Source organism: Falco rusticolus, chromosome W (assembly GCF_015220075.1).
Source record: "Falco rusticolus isolate bFalRus1 chromosome W, bFalRus1.pri, whole genome shotgun sequence".
NCBI lineage: Eukaryota > Metazoa > Chordata > Aves > Falconiformes > Falconidae > Falco > Falco rusticolus.
In genome coordinates, this window is record NC_051209.1 from 14,375,256 (window position 1) to 14,389,049 (window position 13,794).

Here is a 13,794-nt window from a genome sequence, read left to right on the forward strand (position 1 = left end):
TGTGGTCTCCTTACTGAACCAGTCCTTGTTTGGTGTGCCCTTCCTTGAAACTGACTTGCAGACATTGTTGCAAAAAGTGAATGTATGCGGGGAATGAAGAATCTTACTGAAAGCCTTAGTTTTTTCGATAATTGACTACCTCTGTATAATGTTAACCCAAAAGAAGTTGATATTGTTTGCCCTTTGAATGTCGATAGTTGTCTTTATGTAGATGCTTATGTAGTAGGAGGCCATGATGGGACCATGGCATCTGCATAAATCAACACGTGAACATGTTGATAAGCATAATGCGTTTACGCGCAATATAACTTTGGATGAAGCATGTAATGATGTAACTGATTTATGGAACTGATGGGAACGTATTGCAGCGGTTCTTCTCTTATCCGAAGTAACAGCAGGGAAACTGTTAAAGAGTTAAATCACCTTGTTTGTTAGGCAGTTAAGAATGTGAGTCAAATTTGCCACCATTACATACAAAACAGAGCAACTATTGGCTTTTTGTTGTTGGCTCAAGGACATGGCTGTGAGGATTTTGATGGTATGTGCTGCATGGATTTTAGGCCCCCCATTGCAGCAACATGTTACCAAAATCTGAGAAAATGTCAGCCTTTTTGGCATCCATTCACTCAATTGGCAGTATTGTTTGTTTGCTATTGCCTTGGTTGCTGTCATGTTTGCAAGGGCCCTGCAGAACATGACAAACCTGGTACTAGCTGTTCAAAAAACAAAAAGGGGGAATTCTTGGGGTCTGCAGCGAGTCTGCAGACAAGTTAGTTGACTTCAAAGACTCATCCGTGTACCTTTAAGACGGCCACAAATTGTCAGGTATGTAAACAGGATGTGAAGAACCGGAACTTAGAACTGCAGCATACGGGCACCTACAGCAACAGCAAAGAGCAAGCAAGAAGAAGGACACAAAAACCTATCAGGGGCTGACACCTGTACTGTCTAAGATATATAAATAGTTTGTATAAACAATAAAGGCCATTTTGTCCGAACCCAGACACGCAGACATAGTGTTTTTTTCAGTCTGCCTCGACTTGCGTCACCACATTTACACACCAATAACTTTCATTTATTCCTTGCTGAACATTCAGCTGATCAAAACTTTAAACTATATTTGACAGACCAAGCCAGCAAGTGCTTCAAGGGGAGAGACTATGGTGCATTCCTATTAGTATACTATTTAGAAATACATTATAGACGACTTAGCAGCACAAGCTGCACTGTAGCACTGTTTGTCTACTACATCACAAAGTCATAAAGGCAAACATGTAGTTGAGAAGAGTTCTGGAAATATAATGGGAAGTATATTTACTCAATAATAGTCAAGCATGGTTTAGCTCAAGCTTAGTCTTGCAACCAGCTATCAAGAGGACTATTTTATATCCAAGATCCTTTTCAGCCCATGTAAAATAATCAGAAATGTATAGGGGTTTTGTATCTATATGGCAGGATGATACCATTCCTGTAAACCAAAGGATGTAAACAGAAAAAACTCAGCCAGACAAATAAAAAAAACCAACTAGATTTACCATCAGCAAATCTGCACATAAAAAATTAAACTGCAACTTAATAAATAAACTACGTATATTTTTTTCTTGGAGGCCTATAAAGACTGAGTTTTTGCAAACAAGTTCAAAGACAAATTATAGCCAACTCAGTGTCCACAGTTTCTTTGGAAGCAGCATGGAACATTTGGCCAGACAAAACAGTACCAACTATCCAGTGTAAAGCATATACTTTAATTTGCAAAAGGCAGAAATCTGTGATTTATACCTCTGAAAGGAAGAAGTTAAAAAAAAAAAAAAAGTAACAGTACATTCTGTGTAGGTTTATTATTTTGCAAAGAGCTTGTGGGTTGGATGATGAGGTACATTCCTGAAGATTAGACATCACTCTTTTTTTTAAATAAACAAAACAGCAGGTAAAATCAAAATTCCCCTAAAGCAGAGGCAGTCCTTGCGAAAGTTCAAATCTGTGGCTCCCCCTTGGCTCCTGTATCTTAAAAAATAAAATTCATCAACCAATAGCATTAATCAGCTTTGGCTTACAGACAGCATTTTTGCTTCCAGTTAGGGACAATTAGAGAGGCACAGTGTCAACTGGTCATTTATTAGGTTGTGTAAAGCTCTGTGGACACACATTGGTTTTGTGACATAAAAAAAATCTCATGCAAAAGGGTATTGTTACATGTAGACATCCCCTAGTTTCTTCTCCTTTTAAATTCAGCAATTTGCTAGTTCAGAGGAAACCAAGTAGTGTTTTGGAGAATATATGCACATTGAAAGTGAGTAGTATAGCTCCACTGACAGCATCAACTGACAAGTGAAAATTGAGTGGGGTAGATGGTGAGCTGTTAATCCATTTCTTCAAACCTGGTTAGTATATTAAATGATGAAATTTAAGGTGATGAAGATTTGGTCCTTTATACTTATTGTGCTAATATTGCCATCACATGATTGTCCAACATGATGTCTTCAGGCCTCCTAAACTATCAAAACCCCCTTAACGGATGTCTTTAGTGGGTGATCCACAAATGATAGAGCTCAAGAAATTATTCGAAAAATTTGCCAGATGTTATGGTTAAAAATGGAATATTGTGGAATATTGTTTCTCAAAGAGGGATCTTTTTCATTGTCATGAATTCTCCTAGTCACCAAAGGCCTATTCTAAGATTGCAGATCAAAAGTCAAAATAAATGTATCATCATTGTACAATAAAAGAGCCCTGAAAAAAAAAAAAAAAAAAAAAGCACATAAAATTCCAAGGGATGAAACAATGTCATTCTGCAGTGTGAAAAATATCACCTATTGCTGAAAAAAGGCACTCATAGCTTGAATATTCTTAGATGGTTCTTCTGGGTTTGTTGGCAGTCAGTCCGGAAAAATTTCTGTCTTCAAACTTGCATTCAATGTATCTTATATAAACCTAGTTAGAACAACAGAAATTTGGGAAGCAGAAAAAGCACATTTAGGTCAATTCCAGGTACATGTTGTAATGCTAGTCAGTCTTCCAGTCCCTAAAATGTGGGATTTCAGCACACCACTGCACTGGTCATTCTCTTCCTCAGAGGTAGCTGCCCATTAATGGATACATGAATTTTCCTTGTAAACTTCATCTTTTTTGGCAATATCCAGGGCAGAAGGCAATCAGGCTATGTAAAAGTATCTTTCTCCAGGTCCTACTCAGTATAAATCAGGACGTGTCCTTATTGAAATCATCCCTGACCACCATTTCTCTCCACTGGGCTTCATATTTTATGAATCGTTGCTGTTACTCTGGAGCTGGTTTCCATCAGGGCTCTTTTCTCTAATTTGTTCCTAATAGAGTGGTCACATTTTAGCTTTCACTTCCTGGGGCAGGATTTATTGAAAGTATTATGAAGACAAAAAAACCCCTATGGGTTTCCAAAGTGTAGATGGTAGAACTATTTACTATTAAGTCAGGAGAGAAAAAGGAGGGACATAAAAAGTGATTCACAGGGACAAAAGCCAATCTGTTAGTCAGGGAAAGGAGGAAAAGATGTCTTCCATAGACACATCATGCCATTTTCTTCTTCCATATGCCTTCTTTTCCACATTCTTTGGATGGGATACTGAATGAGGTAGATTCAGTACAGCAATTATTACATTCTTCTGAAAAGTTCTAATTGAATAAAACACAGAAGTGTAGTACCTCAGGTTGACACATGCTTATAAAATACACGTGGCTGATCAGTCTTCCTAGCAACCGGATTTTTCTTATTTGTGTGAATGTCACAAACTGCATCTTCCACCTCTTTTTTTTTCTTTCTTTCCTTCAATTTTGTATTATTTTCTAGGACCTTTAAAACCAAAATTATGCCCCACTGGCAAATTTTCTTATAGGAGTATGAAAATTGTCAAGAGAACAATGTCATTTGGATGAAATAAGACTCCCTAAGGAACACCTTAAGAGCTGGAAAATCTATAAAGTTCCTACTGAAAGATAACCCAAATTGTGATTTGGTCTCTTAAAATAAAATATTAGGGATGCTTTATAGATTTTGAGCATTTCTTGTTATGGAAAAGAGAAAATCACTGCTTTCTTAGGCTATCAATATATATTTGCAAGGCAGCAATAATTCTTCCAGTGAATTTCATGTTCCCATTGAAATGTTTTACTTGTTTTAAACAAGGCAAGAATTACAAAATGGTACTATGCTGACAAGATCTAAAAATAAAGTCACTTGGCAATTGTGTTAAAATAAGCACTGCTACTAGCTTGATGTAAATAGGTGGGAAACCATATCCTAAAAATTACTTCTATTGCCTCTGGGCATAGTCACCCAGGTGGAGAAATGGCATCTGCTCTCCTTTAAGTCATTTATCAGTTCTGGGGGGAAAAAATCTCTGGAGAGCATATCCACATCTGCAGAGAAGAGGTCAATACTGCTCTATTTCTGTCTTTGGTATCTCTGCATAACTTTGTGGTTGATGCTGCAATAAGAATTACTGACACTCATGCACAATTAAATTTAAGTCTGTTGTAATTAGCTGTTTCTTGTTCTGACACCAACCTTCCGGCATTAGACCTCCCTGCACCTTCGTTTATCTGCCTGTGAAATGAGGGCAAAGATACTGACCTCTCTTGTAAAACCAGTCTGAGATTTATGCTGAAAAGCACCACCTACAAATTAGGGAAAATATGTAATAACTAACAGCATATGTACAAAGAGCACAAACTCCACTGGCTCATCAGCTCTCATGGAGAGACGGACTCTTGTGACATTCACTTCTGTCTGAACTTGGCTCACAGTGGACAGCTCACGTGAGACACCATTGACCACCAGACAGTTTATATTGGTAAAATTTACATGGTCTTCAAGCCATCTCTTATCCTCTGAATCAGGAATTGCCCTTGGGGGCAAACATAAATTCTGTCTTTGATGAGACATATGGATGATAACAACAGAAGGGATCATGCGTTCTCGTTACAGCAATGGGTTGGAAAAATGAGTATTCTTCTGTGGCAAAGGGTCAATACAAAAGGATCATTTGTTCGGTCCTATTGAGTGGACCAGACGCTACCAGGACGACGCATGAAGGCCAGATGGCAATGCCAGGACCTCTCTTGCACACTGCCAGGAGCAACAGAAGCTGCCGGTACCATGTTATGCACATGAAAAGAGCTGCCCTTGGTGCAGGGGGCCTGCTGATAGGACCACAGCAGTCATCTGGATGGTCATCCAGCCACCTCATTCTGAGGCCATCTCTTCCTGGTGGCCAGCTGAATGGCAGCATCCCTGGCTGTTTAGTGGCATCACCTGGAGTTATACTGTTTAGTGGCAGATGCTTCCCCTTTCTCTTGTCTTTACCCCGTAGGATTTGCTTGTGTTTCACAAAGCAGTGGAGGCAAAGTGCTTAGTGAGTAAATTTATAGCATTCTTCATTAAGAATTTACATATAGAGAAAATTACACCTGACTAGGAACCTAATGAGCTATTTTGTAATTTGATGAAACAGTGTGACATACCAATGGACTTAGTCCAAGGAGTGTTGTGTGCTAATCTGATGCTAAGCACAAGAAGGACTTTGGGGATACCAACTTCTCTTGGGTGCCTTGTCCAGCATTGAAACTGTATGGCTATAATTAACATCAATCATACTAGAGATATGGAAGACCAAAAACCACCTGAGAGACTACAGTGCTCAGGATGAGAACCTGGGTTAGCCAACACTGTCACTGGGGAGTCATTAGGTCTTCTGCAAATCCTAGTAGGATTCTCACATCTTCAGTTACCTTCTGGCACATCTTGCTTAAACACGGAGCACTGGGTGACTGTGAACTCCAGTATAGATGGAGTAACGCTGGGAGGAAAAAAAAGGGGGGGGAGCTGCCAGCACTTTGGCCAGTATTCTTGGAGTGAGAAGTAGTGTCTCTTCCCTGGAACATTTTAACCAGTGTAAATATATCAATACTATCCACATTTTAAGTAGGTTTTTTCATGATTCATGGTGAATCAGAAGATGCAGCTGCCTCGTGCTGTGCTCAGGTACAGTGTGAAAGTGAAGTAGAAAGTGCTGTCAAGTCATAATAATACACTTTGTTTACAGACCTCATTTCATTTCCAACATTTCAAAGCCTTGCCAGTATTAATTAATTAAAATCTTGCAACAGCTCTTTAAGTTGGGCAAGGACTATTATATCATTATATCAGTCAGTAAAAGTGGAGGCCCCGAAGACTGGATTGAGACTGCCTGCTTTAGGCACTCAATTTATTCGTTGCAACATCTAAAAAAAATAGGTGCTTGGCTCCATCAGAATGATTCAGATCACTTAAGGCAGGTGCCTACGCAAAGTATACAAGCAATGCAGAGGCAGATGCCTCTGAAGTAGCACTCAATCGGAGTTCACACGTTTCTCCATCCACTGAACGGTGAGCTATGGGTCCTTCATGGGATATTTAGTGTGGTTGCACGTAGCCACTCAGGCGTAAGCACTAGGAAATACTATTCTCACAAGTGCGGTTGAGTAAGTGCTTAATTCAAGGCTCAACAGTGTGGAATTCTGCTTATGTGGGAATCAAAATGCAAATTCCTCTCTGAAGGGCAAGCACCTGTGCTGTGGGATAAGTCAGAGGAGGAAGCACCAGACACTAATGGTTTGAGCACTTATCCAGAAAACAGAAAAGTAAAGACCTAGGCTGTCCAGCCTAAGGGGGTCTGACTCAAGTATTTCCACTTGCCTGGACTATACCAGGCTACAGGTAAGGCTGGAGTGGAGGCATTGCCTTCTCCTGCTGAATGTCAGCCACTCAACAACTAGAAGTGTAAGATGTAGAAGCTAAAGAGTTTCAGCCCAGTGGAAGGTGAGGACTTTTGTATGTGAATCTTCTGTTTTAGAGCTCTATCAGAAAATGGCATGAATCGAGTTAGGCCAGGGCACAGGCTTTCCCTCATGCCCCAGACTTAGCTGGCACTTAGCAATGTGGACTGTGTCCCTCTCCTGTAGCCAGGTATCCAGGTCCTCCACACTCTGCTCTTGTTAGATGGCCATTAGGGAGCCATTTGTTCCATCCAAGAGGAAAGCTGGGCATGGCCAAGATGACAGTGTGCTCCAGGCTCTGTGCTAGGAACAGTGTGGACATGCACCACACAACTTTGGCTCTTTACCTGGTGCAATATTGTAATGCTAGCCTTAAGTCCCCAAAGCCCAGAATCCCTCCTGTCACTTCCAAAAGCACACAGGAAGCAGATGGCTGCAGAAAAGACCCTATTTTGGCATCTGTATTAGGACCCCCCCCCCCCCGAAATATCTATAATTGTACCCCAGGGAGATGCTGCCCAGTGTAGATCAGGATCAAGTGCTGTGCAGCATGGATCAGTCTGCCCACTCCAGATGCTCTCAGCTGTGTGAACACAAGCCAGCCTGCAACAAGCAGCTCAGAAGCATAGACTCTCTGGTTTGGCCCACAAAACCAATATAAACATGATCCAGATTTCTCTTGCCGGAGTATTCCATGCTAGCTCAATGTCACCTAAAATTGATGGGTTTGGTCAGACTGTGACTTAATTAAGTGGGACTTTTTCAACAGTTCTGGAGATATTAGCAGCTCCTCACCCACTTCTGAGTCATGATGGACTGCCAGGAGCTGTCAATCATTGAACACATGCAAAACCATGTGCTTAAATGCTTAAGTTACTCTTGAGTCCAAAACACACTGTCCAGATTTATACATACACTCAGTATCTTTGGGATGTAGGTTCTTCTTCAGATGAAACGGACTGAGCCATTCCCTGGGACTTTGACACACCCAGTTCATTCTCACAGGGACTTAAGTTGACTCATGGATGGTCTAAATCACATTCACTGAGTTCTTCAAACTATGCAGCATCTTAGAAACAGAGCTGAGAAAAAGACTGAGGAGTCCTGATTTATTATCATTTTTACCTGCTAGGGGTTTCTTTGATCTCAGCAAGACTCTCACCCGATTAGCAGTAGAGAAGGAGAATTTGGGTTAATGCACCCTGTTCTACCCACTCTTTAACATAAGAGTGACTCCTAGTAGCGTTTTAGCAGTTTGTCCTTTTATGCAAGGACTTGCACAGCTGACTTGGCTAAACTAATGGGTACGCTTCTACTGTGGGAGGAAATGTTAAAGTGCTGCTTATTGCTACTTAGAATTACACACCCAGATGCCATGGCTCCATCCAGAGTTCCCAGGCATCTAGCTACTTTACTATCTACCACAATACACTACATCACAAATAAGATCTTCCTTACCGCCTAAAGTAATGTCATGATGCAGTGTAGGAGCCAAAGAATGCTGGGTTTGCAAAATGCATGCATTGCTTCAGATTGCAGTGAATTCATTTAAGAAGAGATCAGGCAGCAACCATTAATTTCAGTGCAATAGATTTCTCTGCTCTTCTTATTTACCAAGATGTTGTCTCACTAGATCAAATCAATAAAATTGCAACAGATCACCCAGCATACCGACAACAGCCAAAGCTTGCCTAGCATCTAACAGAGGCATCCCTTTATCAAATGCCTCCAGTTTCTGTCTGCCACATCTCTACCATTCAGTCTGTTCAGTTGGAAATAGAAAATTTAAAGTTTTCCAATGTACTTGGCTGAGTCAGAAGCTCTTTCGGGCGGTCATGCACAGGTGCATGTATCAACTGACCTGCTAGCAGCAGATTTGGCCCCACCGTGCCAGAGGAGATGTGCTATTGTCTTTGGGTGCACTTCTGGAGGCCATGTGTGGGGTGTACACAACTCCACCCTCAGCTGAGGTGGGAAACTTGTTCAAAGTGGTTTTGAGGTTTTGTTAAGAAGCAAAACAGGAAAACTGCATGAATCTGGAGTTTAACTATTTTTTTAACTTGTTGCTCTCCAAGAGTTTTGTTTTTTTGGGTTTTTCGTTTGTTTGTTTTGTTTTGTTTTTTTTTAATAGAAAATAAATAAATATAAGAATGACAAACATTTTGCAACTGACCACGTCCCAGTTCTGGGATAAGCCCAAGGTGTTACTGGTGCAGTCTGGACTTCAGGCAGCAAAGAGAACCTGGAGAAGTCCAGGGATTTTTTGCTTTTCTTTTTTTAAGCAAACCAAGCAATTCAAAGGCTGTGTCAACTAACTTAAATGCTCTTTATGCCAACTAATCATAGCTGGCACAAAAATCAATGCTGACTATTGCTCCCTTCTCTGCCTACACTGGAGGCGAGGAAGGCCAAAGACACAGAGCTGAAATGGAAGCTCTGTGCCATCTGGAGACACTCCGTATCCTCAGCCTGGCTGCTTGGGAGCAGAGGAAAGAACACCGAATTGCTCATGAAAATCAGTGACAAGGACAATGAATACATCAGTGGGGTGAGGAGCACCAGCACGCGCCTGCCTGCCCCAACAAATTGACCCCCATACACGGTACTGCCACCATTGCTGAGTGCAGCGGGTGCCCTTGTCCTTCGCCTCACCAACCTTCCCTCTGGTTAACATGAAAACCATAAGAGCTGGTTTTATAGCCTTGGTAATATGGGCCCTCCCCAGCCCTGAGATAGCTATCGTGAAAACATCAAGTCCAGGAATGAGAACAATATCACTACTGACCTCCATGCGGGTCTTAACGGCAAAAATATCCATCACCAGAACTGCAAATTACCGAGCTTTGGGGTACATTGCTGATTCACATTCTGTGACTCTGCTGAGCAAACGCTACCTAGGTGTCTCTACAACTCTGTTTCTAGTACTATATAATGCTGGGTTTGGGCCAGATTCTGTGATGGGATATGCTGCTGTCATTCACAAATAACTGCACTAAGACAAGTGAGTTATGGATAGGTGTAATACAAATTGGCTGAGCTGTATCTTGCAATTGGGATCAACCAGACAAATTCCTCACAGTTTCCTCCCGGTTTGTTCAAGCTGCCTGTGTGTGCCGCATAAGGCACCAGCAACACTTTTGCTCTTGCTCCAGCATCACTCTGATATCAGCACTTTGATTTGATTTTCTGTCACTGTTCTTGCAGATTAAATTTCAACCAGTGACCCATGGCTTGATAGCTCTTTAGCAAATCCCTCTGAGCCATCTAGTCCTGCCCTTGCTTGACAGTTAACTCTGCATTGCACATACTCCCAAAGCCTCCCGAAATCAGCACCACCCCATGTGAAAGCTCTGTCAGACTTCATGCTGCTGCAAAAGCCTGTAGGGATCCATGCCCAGCTGCATGTTTTCAATGACAAATCACTAATGATTCTTATTGTGAGTCCTTGGGTCTTTCCAAGTCATTGAGGTTGTGTAAAAAAACTCCTCCATGGACAGTCAAAGCTTTTCTTTCCCACCCCTCCCCTCAGCCCTTGATCTATAGGGGAATTATTCAGACTTCCTTCTCAGTAAAACCTTAAAACAGGATGTTCTTACTCCTTTTGTTGTTCACCATCATTATTGCAAACAGGCAGACTAAGGCAGCTGGGATAATGCTCTTTCCATTTTCTTTTGCTGTGATACGTGAACATAAAACTCTTGTTAGGCAGTGGCAATATAGAAGCTGCCTCAGATCATGCTCCAGAGGTCACAAAGCCCAGCTCTCACCTCTGCAGTTGAGTAGGACGGGGTGCAGGTTGCCCTGAGAGCATTACGATACCACTTACCAGCAGATATCTTGAGCTCATCTTTTGCTATGCCCAGCTCTGAGTCACACTGAGCAGCAAGTTAATACTTAAGATAGAGCCACTGCTTTGTTTTACCTCTGTGCACACAAACAGACCTCCTGCCTTGTACCTAGATTATCAGTACCTTTGAGCAAGAAATTATATTGCACGTAGGCCAGGGCTACAGCACACGCTTTTCCCTCTAACTCTTCTTAAACTGCCAACTATATAAATATCCAGGCTGCACAATGTCAAAATCTTCACCAACCCTCTTCCTCCGAGCTAAGAAAACTGCTACAAATGCTGCACGGAGGTTGTTTTCAGCACCCAGCAGGTAGAGCATGGCCACAAGAACGTCCCAGCCCCACAGTCCCTTTTTGCCTCGACAGATACTCACTGCAGAAGTGAACCTCACCCATTTCAGTGGGGAGATGCCTGATTTATGCCGGGCCGAGACGAGAATCTGGCCGTGGTTCTTTATTGCCTTTTAAAGCCAAGAGCCCAGCAGAAGCCAATTGTGTCTGACACAAAGCTGCTGCACATCCAACGTGGAATCTGCACAAATCCATAAACCAGCAGTGGTCTAAATAAAAACTTCAAACAAGACATTCTGGCATTGGCCAGAAAGAGGGAAGATTAATAGCTGTAAGTCGCCAAGTTGTGAAGGAAAAACTGCTTGACTGTTGGACAGAGAGCAAAATAAGAGGCAGAAATTAGGCAGGGTGCTGGGAGGCTTGTAACACTCCCCAAAAGCAAAGTGTTACAGATCTGCTAATAAGTTAGAATTAATTGACTTTATTTGATTTTATAAAAACATTTTAATATAAATATAGAGGCATAAGAAATATATTTTAATGAAACTTGTAGTTGCACAGTAAAAGCTGCTATGAAATCCTTTGTACAGTCCTGTACCAAGGCCAGAAGAATGGGCTAGAATCATTGTTTAAAACTTAGGTAACAAATTTGGGATTTTACAGATTTCTTTGTATTTGACTAGTCTTCTGTATATAGAAAGTGTATTGAAATGTCAGAATATAGAATTAATGGGAACTGGGGAGAGTCGACTGGAACAACTTGTAGTTACCTGCCAAGAAACCGTGAACTTTAGTAAAAGGTAATTCTGGCAGGGGGAGATCGCGACCACCGACTCATATACCACCTACCCAAATCGTACCCCAGACCCATTTCTGGACCTTTCTAACCTTTACTGCACAGAATCAGATATGGGAGGAAAGTATGTTAATGATTTTCGGGAAATACTATGTTTATGTATTAATACTTAATGAATATGTATGAATAAGTTCTATATATGGTGTATGATTTTGAAACTTGGTGTGCGTTGATCGTGAGAGGACTCGCTCACACACCCGGCCGTCAATAAAGAAGTGTCTGCTTATCTGCATCACATCGGTGTCGATAAGTTCTTCATTCCGAGATTTCAGTGACAAAAGGGGTCATAGCATTTAATTTGATTAATTCATCGCTGGTCCAAAAGACTTTGTACTGAGCCTCAGGCAGTGCAATAAACATACATTCATTAAGAGAAAAAAATAAAAGATTGGTTGGGTGGTAAATACTCCAGATCCCTCTCCCACTCCAGCTTCACTTATGTTTCTTCTTTCCTTGGTCAGTGCAAACATTGGAAGCGACACAGCAAGCAAGTGGTAGCATTAAAACAACAACACTCACTGTATTGCAAATGCCTCAGTCAAAACACTTTCAAGGAAAGCTTCGACTTGCATTCCCCATCATTTTTGTTGTCCCCGTTCCTCTAGGAAGCACCGTGGGCAGAATGGAGCAAGAGGCATGCTAGCTTGGCCTCCTCTCCCCAGGACTGGCAGAAGACTTCATGGAAAACAAGAAGGACGTTTATCCTAAGGGGACCAGCTAACACTTTTGGAGGTCATTTCAGTAATTCTGGTTGTAGTCCTAAGCATCCAGGGGCCAAAACAGCTGTTTTGATGAATGTAATTGTATTTACAAATAATGGCATTTTGTAAAGCTCTGATGGTAACTTTTATGGGCCAGATGGTACGAGCACTCACCTCATAATAATATAGTTCCTGTCCCTCACCACAGGACACAGAGCTCCCCCACTGACACTGGGGCTGGAAAGCTTTTGCAGCTGCTTGAAGCTACATAGGAGCCTGGGGTGTCTGAGGGAACCACAGCAGAGGCAGAGCTGGGGAAAGGCAGGGTGACTAACACTCCATACATCCTCAGCAAGTGAAGTTCATGTCTGGCTCTTCTCCCATGTGCTTCAAGCACTGCCACTGTTCCCACGCTGTGTTTGCTGGGCATCAATGTGTATCAGGCCTCACTGTGGCTCTGTACAGCAGGAAAGTGCTTTTGTCCCCTTTTCCCAGACAGACACTGAGGTTTACTGCAATTTAGACACTTTTCTGCAGTCACATGAGAAAAGTATGGTATGGAAGATGGGTCTCCAAACCCTGGACCACGCATCAGCCTGCCTCTGCATCTGTGCACATGATGCCATATGGCACCTAGGTCCTGTTGAGTCAAGTGTCACTACTGAAGAAAACAAGGCAACTTATATGTGTGTTTGAATTGATAACTAATGAACTTCGTTCATCACATGATCATCACTTCTCCCTTGCTCCAGCATGTCAAGGTGCATCCATGAGTATATAAGCAAGACACAGCCAGCATAGACATTGATTTTATATCTAAGCTGGTCAGATGAGGAAATGTTCATCAAATATACTGTTGGACCACTGTTTCCCCTATTACTGAAATAATATGTTCACTGCAGAATAATGAACCAACTCAGTGATCCTGGATCTACATTACCAAAAATATTCATGGAAAGTATTACTATACAAAAACCAGCAAAATCTGATTAATAAGGATGCTGTCTAATCCTATTTGCCTGCATTTTCCATAAGCATTCAGAAGCATAAATATGCTTACCTGCTACTGAAATACAGATCCTTTTTTGGTGTAAAACTGCAGCTGATTAAGGCTTCATGATAATAGTTCAGAACTGCATATTTTGCTTCTTAAAAAAAATCACAAAACCAAACGATACCCCCTCAAACCAAAACAAAACTCATGGTGGCTTTGCCAATATTTCACCATGTTTGTTTTTGCTTATAGCAAGTCCTGTTTTAAATCACGCTAATGCATTTGACTTCTGAGAAAGGATGAACCAGAGATTT

At 41.6% G+C, this 13,794-nt stretch overlaps 1 protein-coding gene across 1 annotated transcript in view; it reads right to left on the bottom strand.

Annotated features, from left to right (window-relative positions):
* The window catches only part of LOC119140646 (SET-binding protein-like), a 289,437-nt gene that overhangs the window by 65,960 nt on the left and 209,683 nt on the right, over positions 1–13,794 (bottom strand). The gene's annotated exons all lie outside the window — the stretch shown is intronic.